Source organism: Vespa mandarinia, chromosome 24 (genome assembly GCF_050613455.1).
Source record: "Vespa mandarinia isolate Hongniang chromosome 24, ASM5061345v1, whole genome shotgun sequence".
Taxonomy (NCBI): Eukaryota; Metazoa; Arthropoda; class Insecta; order Hymenoptera; family Vespidae; genus Vespa; species Vespa mandarinia.
The window spans coordinates 2,605,001-2,622,500 of NC_140833.1; the positions used below are offsets into that span (position 1 = coordinate 2,605,001).

General features: G+C 30.5%; 1 protein-coding gene across 2 annotated transcripts in view; it reads left to right on the forward strand.

Annotated features, from left to right (window-relative positions):
• Mmp2 (Matrix metalloproteinase 2) overlaps positions 1-17,500 on the forward strand; it is a 171,059-nt gene that overhangs the window by 40,623 nt on the left and 112,936 nt on the right. The gene's annotated exons all lie outside the window — the stretch shown is intronic.

The following is a 17,500-nucleotide window of genomic DNA, read 5'->3' on the forward strand; positions in this document are numbered from 1 at the left end:
TATTCGGCCGTTCTCGCATTTGTCCCCTGTATCTTTTTATATTTCTCGTTTGAAAAGTTCGACCTATCGATTGTCGAGGGATGAAAAGAAGAAGCAAAAAAAAGAAAGAAAAAAAAAAAGAAAAAGAAAAAGGAAAGGAAGAGAAAACTCTAAAGAAGTATCCTTTCTATCTTGGAATATGAAATATCTTCTTTTGGAAACTAACTTTTTCCTTATGGACGCAATTCTTTGTTTCTTTTTTTTTTCTCTTCTTCTTTTTCTTTTTATTTTTTTTTTTACCTTCTCTCTCTCTCTCTCTCTCTCTCTCTCTCTGTCTCTCTCTGTCTGTCTCTGTCTGTCTCTGTCTGTCTCTGTCTGTCTCGCTCGATTATTAATGCCAATTTGTTAGAATATGAGTATATCCTGTGGGATTTACGTAGCATTAGAAAGAGTTAGATAGATAGATAGATAGATAGATAGATAGATAGAAAGAGATATAAAGTAAGATAAATAGAAAGAGATGAATGTATAGGTAGATACATAGATAGAAAGGGAATCGATAAACATATAGAAAGAGATGAATAGATCGATTGTAAAAGCAAAAGAGTGAGAAAGAAGAGAGAGAGAGAGAGAGAGGAGAGAATAGATAAATAAATAGATAAAAAGTGATAGACATACGTTGATTGTAAATAAAGAAAGAAATACTATAATGATTGCATTTGGTAATGAGTAGATATATGAAATAATATTTATTTTATTTTCGTTGATACTAAATGTAATATTGTTTACACTATACACGTATAAAATAAATTTATAAATATATATATATATATATAAAAAGTGTTTATAAATATATATATATATATATAAAAAATGTAATATTGTTTACACTATACACGTATAAAATAAATTTATAAATATATATATATATATATAAAAAGTGTTTCAGAATAAATGACACATTATTCGATTGTATCTTCAGCTTATTTAAAGAGCAAACAGTAAAAAAAAAAAAAAAAAAAAAAAAAGAATGAAAAGAAATGTTACTGAAGTAACCTCTAATAATATTTTTCACTTAATCCATAAGACTGTGTAAGCATTATATACATGGATATATTGATCGATAAATTATGAAAGAAAGAAAGAAAGAAAGAAAGAAAGAAAGAAACTCTGTTATAATCATTGCATCTGCAAAGTCCATCGCGTCGGCATTTTCTTTCATCCTCGTTTAGTAACGTATAGATATTTACACTGTTACATACGTGGGTGAAATAAATCTCTTCCTTCCTCCATGTGTACGTAAGTAGATGCGTACGTACACGTACGTACGCACGTATACGTGTGTATATGTGAAAAGAGAAAAGGAAAAAAAGAAAGAAAGAAAGAAAGAAAGAGCGAGTGAGAGAGAGGGAGAGAGAGCTCATGTACCTCGTAATGCCGGGGCATTTAATCGGGTCGACGCGATAACTCGGTTTACATAAAGCCTCCCGTTTATTTCTAACGCTTTATCCTAACGCCTCGGTCCAGTTCTTTAGTTCTTAGATCGACGAGAGCATAAGTTTCTTATAAAACTGTCCGTATGTCTATCTTTTCTCTCACTCTCTCTCTCTCTCTCTCTCTCTCTCTCTCTCTCTCTCTCTCTCTCTCTCTCTCTCTCTCTCTCTATCTCTCTGTATATATGTACAATACGTACGTACATATCTACGTACATAGATATGTGTATATTTTCTCTTTCTATCTAAAGGAACGTAGGTTGATGTTATAATTTGATTTAATAGTCGTGTAGACCACCCGTTATATACGTGTCGTCGTTTAGGTAAATGTTATTATTAATTCACTATAGTTTTCCATTCTCACGCTTATTTCTCTCTCTCTCTCTCTTTCTCTCTCTCTCTCTCTATCTATCTCTTCCTTTTGTCGGAAATTTCTTCCTTCTCTTTGTTATTATTCATTTAAATAATGAATGTATCGATTTTCATTGAGAACCACTGATTCTTTGCCCTTTTTTTTTTTTTTTTTCTTTTTTCTTTTTTTTTCCTTGTATCTCCCGACATAGCTAAGTGTATATCATTCCCATTCATTGTTACGTGTATTATTAACAAATAACTGCAGTTATGATTGAATGTTATATGTCTCGTTAGAATCACACGATTCAATGTAACGATCGTCTTCCGGTACTCCTGGGGAGATATTTCAACGACGCCGGATGTTTCGAATTTCGCGGCTATTTCGCATAGGTATGATAACCACAGACCGATTCCTGGAAGACTGAACGTTGGTAGAACGCATATACAGATTATATTCTACATACGCGTTTTAACAGAAAGACCGAAACACAGAGAGAGATTGAGAATGAGAATGAGATAGAGATAGAGATAGAGATAAAGTGAGAGAAAGAGAGAGAGAGGGGGGAGAGAGAGAGAGAGAGAGAGAGAATACGAGAATGACGCATTTCCGCATTTCGAGACCGAGACGGACGGAAATTCTTTAGTAAATTCGGCACGTGTACATCTGCATTTCCGGTCGGGAGGGGGACCCACCTGCTTTTCTCTACTCGTTACGAACAAAAAAAGTTAATTAAAAAAAATGTATCTTTGTGTATGCGTGCGTGTGTGTGTGTGCGTGTATGTGTGTGTGTGTATATGTGAAAATAATGAAGTATCGTTTAGATCAATTTGAATTTAATTAACGCCACTATTGGAAATTATTCAATATAAATAATAATAATAAGGATAATATATTTCTTTAACATATAATATTTTTATTTAGATATAATAATTATATAAATATATATAATAATTTATATTTAGATATAATATTGTAGTATGGTATTGTTAGATCGATCGGATAAGACAAATTTTTATTTCCCTGATAATTACTATATCTAATTGGTTTTATAATAGTATTTTCTTTGATTAGCAGATTAATTTATTGTTATATTTAAATTAGTACGTACATTTTATTAACTTATAAAATATATATATATATTAATATAATATTTATTAATAATAATAATAATATTAATAATAATATAACGGGTGTACGAGTTTAGATCAAGACACTTTTATGAACGTAAATTCCATTAAAAAGCAAAACGAAAAAAAAAGAAAAAACAGAGAGAGAGAGAGAGAGAGAGAGAGAGAGAAAAGGATTATTGATAAATCAGTGTTTTTCAATTGGAATTGAAATTAATTAATATCTATAAAAAAAAAAAAAAAAGAAAAAAGAATGGCTCTCGAAAGTAATATACTCACATTTACGCATGATTTATCAAAAATCATATATAGGAATGATTTTTATTTCTCTTTTTTTCTCGCTCAAATACAACACATACATACACACGTATGCAAACGCCACACATTTTTTTTTTTTTAATCTCTCTCTCTCTCTCTCTTTCTCTCTCTCTCTCTCTTACATTGTCAAATAAACGATTAATGATTTAACAAAAAGAAAAAAAAAAAAAAAAGAAAAAAAATAGACATCAATAATAACGCGCGATTATCGAATCTCGTTGTTTTCCCAAAAGTGCGATAAAGCAGGCAAATAAGAGAGAAAGAGAGAGAGAGAGAGAGAGATAGAGAGAGTCGATTAATAATTGTTTTATATACTAACACAAATTACAAACGCAAATGCATGAATTTAAACCTCGATCCCACCGAAAATTTGTTTTCCTCCGGTTAATCCAAAACTATCATTATCATTCATTCTTCAATTAGATTTAATGTTTCATTTAATGAATTATATTCGTATGTAAATGAGAGGAAAAATATATATATATATATATATATATGTATGTATGTAGAAATGTGTGTACGTTCGCATAAGTTCGTTTACTATCATGAGTTTCCCACGATCTTCTAACGTTTCCGGATATATAATGTTTCTTCGACCATAAATAGAGCCTGATTCATTTATCTATTTCGAATAGAAGCTATGAAAGCTTTAACGTTCGTACTACGATGCCGCTTTAGATTTACAAAGAAAGAAAAAAAAAGAGGAAAAAAAAAGAAAAAAGAAAATATAACATTAAATTCTAACAATTTTTAATATTATTTATTAATTATAATATCAATGATTTTTATTAGTTTTCAATTCTAATCATTGTATATTTTGTATTAGTTAATTGATATTATATATAATCGTCATGATGTATTTATATATTATATTACAATATATAAAGTGTATATTTTGTTATTATTATATTGCAATAATTAATTGTAAGAAAAAGAAAAAAAAAATATTGACAATAAATCTATATGTTCGTACTACAATAATTTAGGATTATTGTATACTATTTTAATGTTATATATTATTATTGATATTATTGATTATTATTAGAATTTTCAATATTTCAATATTTCTTTTTTTTTTTTTTTTTTTTTCTCCTTTCTTTTTATATTTGAATTAATCTGATATTACAATAGTAGAAGACAATTGTTTTCGGTAGAAATTATTTTTTATACTGAAGTCTCTTTCTCTCTCATTCTTCATTTCTTTTTTCTTTCTATTATTTTCTTTTTATTTTATTATTTATGTATGTGCGCATGCGTGCATTTATCTCCTTCTCTCTCTCTCTCTCTCTCTCTCTCTCTCTCTCTCTCTCTCTCTCTCTCTCTCTCTCTCTTCTTTCTATTATTTTCTTTTTATTTTATTATTCATGTGTGTGTGCGTGCGCGTTGGTGTATTTATCTATCTCTCTTTATCTTCTTTTCTTTCTCTCTTTCTCTTTCTTTCTTTCTCTCTTTCTCTTTCTTTCTCTCTTTCTCTTTCTTTCTTCTTTCTTTTATTTCTCTCTCTCTCTCTCTCTCTCTCTCTCTCTTCATCTCTCTTTCCCTTTTTGTATTTTTTTCTCTCTCTTTTTCTCTGGGTAAATTCGTACGAACTGAATGGTGAAAGAGACAGAGAGAGAGAGAGAGAGAGAGAGAGAGAAAGAGAGAGAGAGAGTGAGAGACAGAGAGAAAGAGAGAGAGATAGAGAGAGCCTATTTAACGAGTATGTTAGGGCTTAGGGTGTGGTCGCGGCGCACCCTCGACTTCTCTAGTCTCCTTGTCGTCAATTCGCTTTGCCCTTTCGTATCTCGCTCGATCGCTGACGACAACGACGACTTAAGTTCGACTAAAACGATTTTCTCGTTCCTTATTTTCTACTTTCTGAGTTCGCACGTATACATATTTTTCTCTCGTTCTCGAAGAACAATTCGAAAGTATACGATGAAATGAATAAAAGGTAAAAAAGAAAAAAAAAAGAGGGAGGAAAAAGAAAAGGCTATGAAGGAGTGGATGGGGGGAGAAAAATTCTGAAAGGATAAAGTAAAAATCGAAATTAAAATAATAACTAAATACAAAAGTGAGAGAGATGGGAGAAAACAGATAGGACAAGGTGGATGGATGGGGTGAGGGTAAAGGATTGAAATAAATATCTAGGGGAATAATTGGAGGGGATTATTGAAAATTATCTTTAGGGTTAAAATGGATGAAGAAATTGTCTGAGTAAACAAGGAGAGAGAAATATTGTCGGAATTTATGGGAAATAAAGAGAGAGAGAGAGAGAGAGAGAGAGAAAGAAATAATGGGATGAACATAAAAAAATTAAAGGACTGGGATTGTCAGGATAAATAAAAAAAGAATTATCGAAATGAATTGTCGTGGAAGAAAAATAAAAAATGAAAAGGAAATATTAGCGGAATGAATGAAAAATTATGAGAGTGGTGATAAAAAGAAAATTGAAATAAATCAATAACAAAAGAAAAAAAAAAAAAAAAAAAGAAAAATGTGAACAAAATGTAAAAAAAATTCGAGAGAAATCGAGAAGGAATAAAATCGTGGAGGGAACAAAAAGGAAAAGAAATTATTCGGAATACAGAGCGAAAAACAGATTTTGTGCGAAATAAAAAGAGATAAAAAGAAGAACAAAAAAAAAAAAAAAGAAAAAAGAAAGAAAGAAAAAAAAATGAAATGGATCCGAATAAAAACGGGGGAAACGAATTAAATTAAATAGAATGAACGGTATAAACGTAAAGGAAAGAATAGAAAAAAAAGAAAAGAAAGAAAAAAAATATTTGACGGACTCGGATTTTTAATTTCGTAATTTTTATATAAATTATTATTGTAGAAAGTATCATTTTTGAAAGATTGATTATTTGTTCCTTTTATAATTTCCTAGTTTTTTTTTTTTTCCTTTTTTTTTTTTTCTTTCTTTTTTTGTTTTGATCTTTCGATCTTTTTGATTTTTCTTATCCTTTCTTTATTTTTTATTACTTTTTTTTTTCTTTCTATTTTTTTTATTTCCTCTCTCTTTTAATCTTTCCCAACGGACGTTACGTTTCTTTTGTCAAGGATTTAAAGGATTCGCAGAGATAACGCGAGTATCGCCCATGTGGGACACAAATTAAGCCGCTTTTCGTCCTTTACGCGGCTTGACTTTATCCTTTCCATAATCTTCTTTTTTGTTGCTTTTTCTTTTTCTCTCTTTCTTTTTTTTTTTCTCCCTCTACTTTTTTTCTGCCCCTCACCCTTCGTCGACCAGTCGGAGAGCGTTAATTTCATCGTGATCTTTCTGCAAAAAAAATATATATACATAAACCATTTCTTTGTTTTTTTTTTTTATTATTATTATTATTTCTTTTTTTTTTCTTTTTGTTATTTTGATTATTTTTCTCTTTATCTATTTATCATCGACAAAATTAAATTTCTTATAATAAAAAGAAAAAGAAAAAAAAAAAAAAAAGAAACGAACGAACGAATCGACGATATTTGTGCGATCTATAAATCGATCGATTTAGAATTAATTAATAATAGATCAGACCGATATTATTGGACCAATCGATTCTATTTCACATGGGATGCATTCATTGTACGATACACCAGAGTTACATTCCTTTATAAATAGTTAATTTCTCTCTCTCTCTCTCTCTCTCTCTCTCTCTCTCTCTCTCTCTCGCTCTCTCTTTCTCACTCACTCTTTTTTTTTCCATCGTTTTATGGCAAGACACGTTCCTTCGATTGATTAACTACGTACTTACATGTAACCCACTTTTAACTTACCTTTTAGGTATAACACCTTTATTGTAATGCTTTATTCAATAGAAAAAAAAAAAAAAATATATATATATATATATATATATATATGTACACACACATATACATAAACGATAAACGAAAGAATGTGAAAAGGAAAATATGTGTATATAGGTAAGATGAACGAAGAAATAACAATCACATAGACGTAAGAATAATACTTGTATGTATGTATATATATATATATATGTGTGTGTATAAAAAAAATCTAATGTTCCAACGAGACGCCATCTTTTTTTCTTTTTTTTTTTTTTTTTTTTTTTCTTTTTTTCTTTTTTCTTCTAAGAAGACATATTTTCTTCTATCGTTGAAACGCAACTTCGCGGATAATACCGTATAAGTCAAATGAATCACAATTCCATGGCGACGTAACCTAAAAATAAATAAATAAATAAAAAAGGAAAAAAGAAAAGAAAAATAAAAGGGGACATCCTTTCTTGTTTTTTTTTTTTTTCTTTATTCAGAAATTCATTGCAGACATAGATAGTTACGATATAGATACGAACAAATTAATGAATTAATGAATAAAGACTTATATGAATCATAAATCTCAGCGACATAACCTAAGAAAAAAAAAAAGAAAAAAAAAAGGAAAAAGAAGACAGAGAAAAAGAAATAAGAATAAAAAGAAAATAAAATGGAATAAAAAATTAATGCAATACATTCCTTCTATATTACAGAAATTCAATAAAATGTTTATGGCATCGATACAAGGGGGAAATGAAAAAGTAATATATAAATAAATAAATAAGAACTTGAATGAATCATAAATCTCAGCGACGTGTAACCTATAAAGAAAAAGAAGAAGAAAAAAAAAGAAAAAGAAAAAGAAAAAGAAAAAGAAAAATGATGAGAAGAAACAATGGTACACGTTTCTCTCGATGCAGAAATTCAATGAAATTACGACTTTATGGTGCGCTAATAAAAGAAAAGAAAAAAAAAAAATAAAGAAATAAATAAGAATTAAAATGAATTATAAATTTAATTGACATAACCTAAAAGAAGAAAAAGAAAATAATTTCTCTTTCTCTTTTTCGCACAATCTCTCTCTCTCTCTTGCTTTTTTTTTTTTTTTTTTTTCTTAAAAAATTATTTGCCAATAAAAATAGTATTCCAATCACGTACAAAGTTTGATACTCTTTGAACACCGTAAAACTTTTGTATTACTTTCTCTCTTTTTCTCTCTCCCTCTTACTCTTTCCTTTTTCTTTCTTTCCAATTCTAACTCCGTGAATGTTGCAAAAGTTTTCCTGTATTACCTTCTCACTTTCTTTTTTATATTTTTTTCCTTTCCCATTCTCTCTCTCTCTCTCTCTCTTTCTTCCTCTTCCTCTCTCTCTCTCTCTGTCCCTATCTTTATCTCTATTTCTATCTCTATCTCTATCGCTTTAACTAGTCTCTTCGGAGTTACCATCGGCACACATATTCTTGATTTTACGTTGCTCTAACTTTATCCTTAAAAGCGTCCTTGGAAAACTCGATAGTTGGATCAAATGCCGAGCACGATTTTTCCCCTCTTTATTCCCGATCGACGATGACAATCAGAAGTGGCGAGGTTGTCAGAGGGTTGGTGAAGGGTATTGGTGGTGAGGAGTGTAAGGTTGACGGTAATAGCTGGAAACGATGCGTATAGAGATAGGAGCGGTGAGGGGTTGTGTGGATGTGGATTGACGTTTAGAGAGGTAAGGTGAGGTGCGATAAGGAAAATCCTATGGGACCTCTTTGGGATACTCTTTAACAATGGATGCAGGGACGACGGTCCATTGGGGAAAAAAATGTGAAATAGTTAAGAGATGGATAAGAAAAAGAGAGAAGAGGGGATGAGAAAAAAGAGATAAAGAATGTCAAGATGAAAAGGAAAAACGATTTTTAGAATCTTTGAATTGATACTAAAGGATGTAAAATAAATAAAATTTATTTATTTCTTTGAAATATGATTTTTCTATGTAAAGAAAAGAAAAGATGAAAGAAAAGAATTCTTTTCTTCTTTTTTTTTCTTGTTCTCTCTCTCTCTCTCTCTCTCTCTCTCTCTCTCTCTCTCTCTTCAAAAATTATTAATTTCATTTTTTAATTCTAATCGCTGATTTAGTTTCAAGTCTATAAAGTCTCGAATTAATTTTAATTTAATATGTATTGTATATTATATTATATGTTATATATATATTAAGTTAAAACAATTAATCAATGCATATATATATATATATATATATATATATGCATTGATTAATAGATATATGTACGTAAAACATATATGTCTTTTTGTATTATAAATTATTATTATTGTAAATTTTTTTTTTTTTTTTTTTTTTTTTTGAAGTTAAGATCTCGATGGATTCCTTATATGTATTCTCTCTCTCTTTTTCACTTACATTTCTTCGTTTTTCTTTTTCACTTCCCATCTTTCTCTTTTTCCCGACTTTTTTTTTTTATCTTCCTTATTTCCCGTTCGTTTTTTTTTTTGTTTGTTTGTTCGTTTGTTTGTGTTTGCATATATCTATGTTCGTTCGTATGCGTTTCCATTTTATCTCTTTCTTTTCCCACTCTATTTTTAAGATAAAGAAATCTTTACGAATTCGAAAGGAAATTCGATTAGACTTGTAATAATGTATATGCGTATTCAACTCCATTTTCTGTTCCGCAACAAAATTATCCGTCTAGACGAAGATAGACAGAGAAAGAAAAAGAGACAGAGACAGAGAGAGAGAGAGAGAGAGAGAGAGAGAGAGAGAGAAAGAGAGAGAGGGACAAAGAAAGAGAAAGAGAGAAAGTAAGTGAGAAAAAGAGAGACAGAGCGGAATTTCATTTCTCGACGGACTTGGAAGGGTCGTTTATGCTCGGTAAAAGGAAATAACTGAATTTCCCTTTTCTCGCAATTGCAATTTGTTCGTCTCAGTATATATATATATATATATATATATATACATGTATGGTTAATCCTGCCCCATTCCCAGCCCTTCCCCCCACCATTCTATCCAAAAGAAAATGGCGAAAGGATGCGACTAGCCGACGGCGATTTGGATCGTAAATTTTAACGCGCTCGTGTGATTCTCTCTCCTCCTATCTTTGGCATCCTTGCAGAATAATTGTTCTCTAGAGTTAAAATAAAAAAAGGGATGAAGGAGGAAGGGGTGGGGGAAAAAAAAAGAATAAATAGAGAAGGAATGGAAAGGAAGAGAGAACGAAATAGAAAGGGGGGGGGGGAAAAGAAAGAAATAGGGAATTAATGGAACGAGAACTTTAAAATACGACGTGACGAGAATTAACTCGTTTTAAACGATCCACGTTGTCTGTCGCACAATGCGAACAAATTTCCCTATCGTTTGATTGACAAAGCACGACCGTAATGTTCCCTTTAATTTTTTTTTTTTTCTTTTTTTTTTTTTACTGTTATTTTTTTTTCTTTTTTTTTTCCTGTTTCAAGCATTTCCAGACGATTATTATTATTATTTTGTTTTTAAATTAATCGAACGTCTATCGATGAGAATTTTTTTACGAGTTTTGTTAATTCTTAATCTTCGCCATTTTGTAAATCCCTTATCGAAAAGAATGATTAAAAGTAATCATCGATTTAATCGTAATTCGTGATATTATTTAAATTTTTTTATAATTTCGAATTGGTCCTATGAACGATTTGTATTTTATATAAAATAATATCATATTATATATATACTAATACGTATACTGATATATAGTGATATAACCTAAGTAATATATATATATACTAAATAATAAATGATATAATACTATTATAATTTTTACGTATCAATCAATCCAATATTCTTAGAAGCCTAAAAGTTATTTAGATTTATTCTACCCTAGTTCAACCATTTAGCAAGTTTGATCTTAACTTAAACTAAAATATCCCGTAGGAACAGTAGTAGCAGTAACAGCAGTAACAGAACCAGAAGCAACAGCAGCAGAAGCAGCAGCTGTAGTAGTAGTAGTAATAGATTAGTTAGTTTCAAATAACTTCCTAGAAGTCAGACGTGATAAGACACAAGATGTGATTACCAAATACACGGAAAATTCAATTATTACAGATAAGTTAGAATAGAATACAATCTTATGTTTTGACAGAGTTGATGTCAGTAAAATCTCTACAGTATAGTAATTATAGTAATAGTACATAACAATAATATTGGATTGATCAAAAGTTCCTTAATGTTATAGTTCACCAATCTGAAAAACAAAAAAAAAGAATAAGAGGTTAGCTTAAAAGTTTTTATATATAACATTTTTTAAATAATTTATCAACAGTAGGTAAAACAGGGTGTGCCGAATGTTTCTAAATTTGTAATTCAACGCTCTAAAAAAAAAAAAAAAGAAAAAAGAAAAAAAAAGAAACAAAAGATTAATATTAAAGTTTTTATTTATTTATTTATTTATTTATTTATTTATTTAATTTTTTTTTTTCATAATATTAATAAAATAATTTATCAATGGTCGGTAATACAGAGCGGATCTAAATTTTCTAGACTCTGAATGATGATATGAGAAAGAAAAAAGATTAATCCAAAAGTTTCTTTCTTTTTTTTTCTTCATAATGTTAATAAATTAATTTACCTACGATAGGTAATACATAAATATATAGGGTGGGTCGAAAATTTTTTAATTTTCAATTCAACTTGTAATTCGACAATCTGAAAAAAAAAAAACGAAGTAAAATATTTTAATAAGATCTCTCTTTCTCTTTCTCGTTCTCTCTCTTTCTCATTAACAATCAGAAGATATTGTTAAAAAAATCATTTGATATATAATATTTTTTGATATCCAACAAATAGATACTGATTAAAAGAGTTCAGACAATTCTCGAAACAGTTGATATAATGGCTAATACACCCATGTCAGGGTATCCTTCAGTTAGTCGAGCCTCTTTCGACTGGTCTTCAATTAAGTCTATCTTCGTTTACATCCTCGTCCCTCATACCACCCCCCTGATTATCCCTCACGCCTCTCACATACCTTACCCCACACTTATCATCCCCCTTTCTGTCTCTTGTTAGATCCACTCCTCTACTTAATTACCGTCGCATTTGATGCATACATACGTATGCGGGATAACAGCGGACTATATCTCAGTAATTGTGTGCCACATAGTTCTCCGGTACTGTGTTACTAGAGTAATTCGTACGTAGACTTCCACAACATGGATTAACATTTTAGGGCGATTATATTTCATCCCTTCATTTACATCACGTTGTATAAATTTTCATAACAATATTTTGTTGTTAAAATATTACAGCTTACTGTTGGGATATTTTTTGCGAATTGTAATATTAACTTATTCTGCAATTAAACAGTTCAGAAAGAAGAAAAAAAAAAGTCGATATTTCTGAAACATTTTTATGCGAAAATATTATTCATCCGGAACTTTAAACATTGTTCTTTTCTCTAAAAACTACGTTTTAATTGTTTTCAATTTGTACAAAACAATAATAACATAATTTAATATTAAATTCTTCTAATTTTTTTCTTTAATGATTTTTGACCAGTCGATTGTCAATGATTTTGATCAATCGATCAATTATATCGATGATACTGATTGGTTGATCGTCAATTTTTTAATGGCCGCCAGCTGCCATCTTTCTTTCGGTCACGTGTCGCCATATTTGTTTTTGCAACCATGCAAATAACTCAACCATCATTTCTTCCACAACACAAACAGACACACACCATATACACACACGCTCGCACACGCATTATTTTGCATCCTTTATGGTGTGTCTTCCATCATACTACCATTCTTTCACTCCCATTCGAATCAATTACGTAACCGGAAGTGGAACTGGCAACGGATATCGGCAGCCATGACCGAAATGCAAATTTCAATTAGACTCGCGCCAATATCCGTTAGTTCGAATTTCAAATAATTTGTGTGTTCGTGTATTACTGACCAGTATATTCTTTCAATTTTTACACGTTCCTAATGACAACAATAACAATGATAATAAAAAAAAAAAAAATCAAATATTAAATACATACATATTCTTTCTCCTTTCAAAAGTCACGTGATTAAAATAAAAAAAAAGTTTTAATAAAATTGGGAGATCATTTTTTTCCCCCATTTCTTCTCGGTTCCAAATTTCGTTTCTATTTTAACACACACTTAAAAAAAGTAAAACGAGAACAAAATTCGATTACTCCATTTTCTCTTTCTCTCGTAAAAATGACATAAAAAGGAGAGGAAAGAAATAGGGAAAGTAAAATACGACATTTCAGTTTAAGTCTTTACTTACATCGTTCTAAATTCACATTAAGACTCGGAAATAAAAGACAATTGGACAAGGATGTTGAAGTTAACCGGAAACGAGGTCAACCGTGAGAGGGAAGGAGAGAGAGAGGGGGGGAGGGAGGTCAAGTGGTAGAGTTTCTGATCGAATTGACTCTCGTTAAAAGACTTTAATACATAAACTGACAAGAAGAATAGTGGTTGCACCTTCTCATTGTGATTTAGATAGAGAGAAAGAGAGAGAACGTACTATTTCTGTAATTACTATACTGTAATATATTATACTATATTGTATTGTTCTATACTATACTGTATATTACACTATAATGTATTATACTGTACTGTATTATACTATAGTATACTCTACTCTACTGTAATACACTAATAACAAGTCATCATTATAATTATCATAATTGTAATTGTACGATATCATTAAGTATTATTTCTATCAAGTTTTATTTTTTTCTCTTTTCTTTTTTTTTTTTTCTTTTCTTTTCTTTCTTTTTTTCTTCTTCCTCTTTTTTCTTTCCCCCTTTCTTTTCTGTCATTCGTCCGTTTCAATAACATCAAACCAAACCCGATATTGCAAATACTTCGATATAGTACGAAGTATCATAGAACTACTCTCTCACTCACAAAACATAGAATTTCGATACGTGTGTATTATCGGTGTCGGATCAATTGGATTTTAAGTGCTTTCCAATGTTCAACTATATTTATTATTCGGATATATTTCCTGGCTTTTGTTCCGCATCGTCGGTTCTGCTGAGAAAGTGAATGAGTGAGTGAAAGAGAGAAATAGAAAGAGGAAGAGAGACAGAGAGAATAAGAGAGAAAACCGCAGCTGCGGTTGCGTCTTTTCCGCATCACGACGTTCGATTACAACTACAACAACCGCCATTACTATTACTACCACTATTACATTATAGTCGTGACCGAGTTTTCCAGATGTTCTTCTTAATTCCGTTTATTCCTTCTCTCTTTCTTTCTCTTTCTACCGCAGGATTGAACGATTCGATAAGTCACGTACACATATCGTATTGTATTTTCTTGAAGAGAAACATTCTATAGGGCTTGACGTTTGCCCTTTTCCCTTTCTTAAATTCTAAACACTTTAATATAATATCAAATAAGCAGAGACAAATTCATTAAACAAATGAAATATCTATTTTGATATATGTATGAAGTGAATTTTTATAATGTATTCTCACGTTAAAATTAAAATTTTATAATTTTTATAATTAAATATATGTATATATATATATATATATGTGTGTGTGTGCGCGTGTGTGTAATATTTATCCTCTACGTAAACATCATTATACAATCTAATATTTTATATTTTATTATCAATACAATATTATATAATATTTTATTATATAGTATTATACTGCAATAATTTTTATTATTTATTACATATATATGTATATATTAAATTAAGAAATTTAAAAATTTCAATTTTAACATGAGAATACATTATAAAAATTCACTTTATACATACATCAAAATATATATATATATATATGTACATATATATATATATAATACACACACAAACCCGTATGCATATGTCCTTATATTATTCTCCATAAATGGCAATGCAACCAGTGACGTAGTTAACAACGTGCAACCGGTTCTAAAGCAAAAGAAGGTAGATCCACGAACAATGCCAGAGAAATCGTGCACGATGACCAAACACGGCCTAAGTCCAGCAAACACACACAGAAATGCACGCACTGACACATTCTCTCACTCTATCTTTCTCCCTCTATCTCTCTCTCTCTCTCTCTCTCTCTCTCTCTCTCTCTCTCTCTCTCTCTTTCTCACTCGCTTCACCCTCTTCTTTGGTTCTCTTTGTGCCACTACCCCAAGATATATTACCTACCTACCGACAACTCGTTTGTACGTTTACGGGCCGCTCATCGTTCCACCAAATATGGCGGCACCCCATCTTCTCCACATCTTCTATCTTTTTTCTTTTTTTCAACGTTCGAGTCATGAACGTTCGTTAGGTTGCTTATTCATTTTTTCTTAATCGATTTTTATCAGAATTTTATAACCTCGAACCTTTAAAACATTAACGACTGTAGTTCAAAAACGTTAAGTGATCTGAAACGTATTACCGATTGACGCCATTTTTAATCCTCGTTAATCTTTCTCACTATATCATATTATTATTTTATATTCATGTAATTATATGCTTTCTTCTCTTTCTTCTCTTTTTCTCTCGTTCTCTCTCTTTCTCTCTCTCTCTCTCTCTTTTTCTATAAATTTTATTCATCTCATTTTATCGCCTCACAAAATTAACTGTCACTTCATATGCAAGGTTATATTCAATGTTTTAAATATACATATATATATATATATTTTTTTTTTTTAATTTGATATAGTATAATTAACATATCAAGAAGGAAATTAAATTTGAAATCATGTCGATTCTTTCAAATATTTCTTTTTTTTTTTTTTTTTTTTTTTTTTACAATTTTGATCATTTATTATTATGTGAATTTGCGTTATACGAGTATTGTGTGTGTTTATCTCAATTCCTCCCCTCCCTCTCCTCGGTCCTTTCCATTTAATCATCACAATATTCTCACGAGTCACGTTTTTCTACACTAGCAAAGGCACGATAAGAATGTTTCATACTTATCCCCCAGTCCGGATGCAGGAGCTCGTAAAGCTTTTCTCAGCCATACTTATTTGTTTCGCCAAAGTATTCCAATCTTCATCGTGTTCGCTCGCTAATCCGTGTCGGTCTCGTTCTTAGAGAGAGAGAGAGGGCTTACTCTTAATAATAAAGTGTTCTCTATATATATATATATATATGTGTACATACATACACATAGCTCGTCTAGTATGTTAAATATAGTATATACCATTACAATCATTACTTGTTTCTCTCTTTCTCTCTCTCTCTCTCTCGTTCTTTCACTTTCTTGCTCTCTTTCTCTTTCTCTTTTTCTTTTATGAGAAAATTTCGTAGTACGGTATGGAATTCAAATATGGCGTAATTAATTCCGAAATAAATCTCTTCCAAATGATCCTCATGATTTCTTTCACTTTCGTGATAAATGTTTTACGAGATACAAATGTGATTGAGCAATTAAACAATTCTTTTTTTCTTTTTTTTTTTTTTTTTTTTTTTTTTGATCAAATAATATCTCATATCATAAATAAATAAATATTAACAAATTCTCGTATATCATTCATCGCAAAATTTTTTTCTTTTTAATATATTATATTCAAATATGATTGCAAAGAATTATTTCCAATGGAACATTTTCTTTCTTTCTGTCTTTCATTCTTTATTTTTATTCTTTTTTCACTCCATTAGGATCCCGTCCAAATTACTTCCTCAATTACAACCCCATAAAATACTTCGTTACAAATAACTACCAACCAACCAACGAACCACCCTCTTCTCATTACCCCTTACCCCATCATTTAGATTTCTTTCTTTTCGCGTTCGTTCCTTCCTTATTCCTTTTTCGTTTCTTTTATCTTTCTTATTTCTTTTTTTTTAGTCTCATCGTAATTAAAAAAATTGAGAAGCATTTCAAATTCGAAGAGAATATTTAACACATACACACACACACACACTACCACCCTCTTCCTCCAACATCTTTTATCATCCTACCTTCACCCCCACTCCACTCTTCATTTACCCCCACTACTTTTATTTCATCCCCACCATTTTACTCTTCTCTCATCCTTTACCCCCTCTCTTTATCTATATATCTATCTCTCTCCTCCGCCATTTTCTTTTTCGTAGTCTCTTCTACTCTTACCCCTTTACCCTTCATCCTCTCATCCTATCTCTCTCTCTCACAAACACACACACACACACATACACACACACATACCCACCATTTTCTTTTCCACCATTATTCGTTGTGTCGTATGGTACCCAATAAAAATCATTCTTTCGTGACAGAATGCAATTTCTTTTATACCTTACACTAAAACAATATATCCTATGGGATTCACCATGGAAGTTATATATAATATGAATCAACTATGACGACTATACTATTCCTTATCTCTCTTTCTCTCTCACTATCTCTCTCTCTCTCTCTCTCTCTCTCTCTCTCTCTCTCTCTCTCTCTCTCTCTCTCTCTCTCTCTCTCTCTCTCTCTCTCTCTCTCTCTCTCTCTCTCTCTCTCGTTTTATTCCGATAGAATGAAGAATAAGAATAAGAATAAGAATAAGAATGAGA